Source organism: Nothoprocta perdicaria, unplaced genomic scaffold (assembly GCF_003342845.1).
Source record: "Nothoprocta perdicaria isolate Ctin4 unplaced genomic scaffold, notPer1 scaffold_218, whole genome shotgun sequence".
In the NCBI taxonomy this organism is placed as follows: Eukaryota; Metazoa; Chordata; class Aves; order Tinamiformes; family Tinamidae; genus Nothoprocta; species Nothoprocta perdicaria.
In genome coordinates, this window is record NW_020455399.1 from 777,207 (window position 1) to 777,965 (window position 759).

Genomic DNA, 759 nt, shown 5'->3' on the forward strand with positions numbered 1-759 from the left:
CCGCCCCGGGGCACCGCGCGGGCAGGCACAGCGCCAGGGCGAGGGCCACGGCCAGCAGCACCGCGGCGCCCGCCGCCACCCAGGCCAGCACCGCCGGCCGCTTCCAGGGGCGCTTCTCCGCCCCGGGGCCCATGGGCTCGGCCGGGCAGAACCCTCTGCGGCGGCAGCTCCGCAGGGGCCTCCCTGCAGATTGAGCAAGTTTCGTTTTCTGGARATAAGGGAACTGGCAGGAAATGGTGTGGGCTGGGAGGGCTCTGCCCCCGGCTGGGGGATGTGCGGTGCTCGGGAGCGGGGCTGCCGGGGGCTGCGGGACACGGGACAACCGGCTGCTGGGAAGGGGGTGTCGGAGCGGGGGGTACCCAGGGCACCACATGGGGGGTACCCAGGAGTGGGGGAGCAGAGCACGTGGTGCCCAGAGGATGGATGCGGAGGTCAGGGTAACTGGGGTCCCCAGGGTACCCCGGGGCATAGGGTCCTGGGGTTATGGGGTACCCAGGGTGTGACTTGGGTTGTGGGGTACCCGGGGTGTGGGGTGTGTGGGGTACAGCATGACCAGGCTGTGGGGATGCCAGGGAACGGGGTACCAGGGTGTGGGGTGCTCAGGCTGGGGAGAGCTGGGGTTTGGGGGTACATGGGGTAGGGGGTCCCAGGGAAGGGGTTAACGGCAGTCCCGGAGCTCCCGCTGGCGGAGGCGGGAGAAAGGGCAGAGGGTGCTGAGAGCAGCAGCCCTGCGCCCGGCTGCCGCCAGCTCCGCTCCGC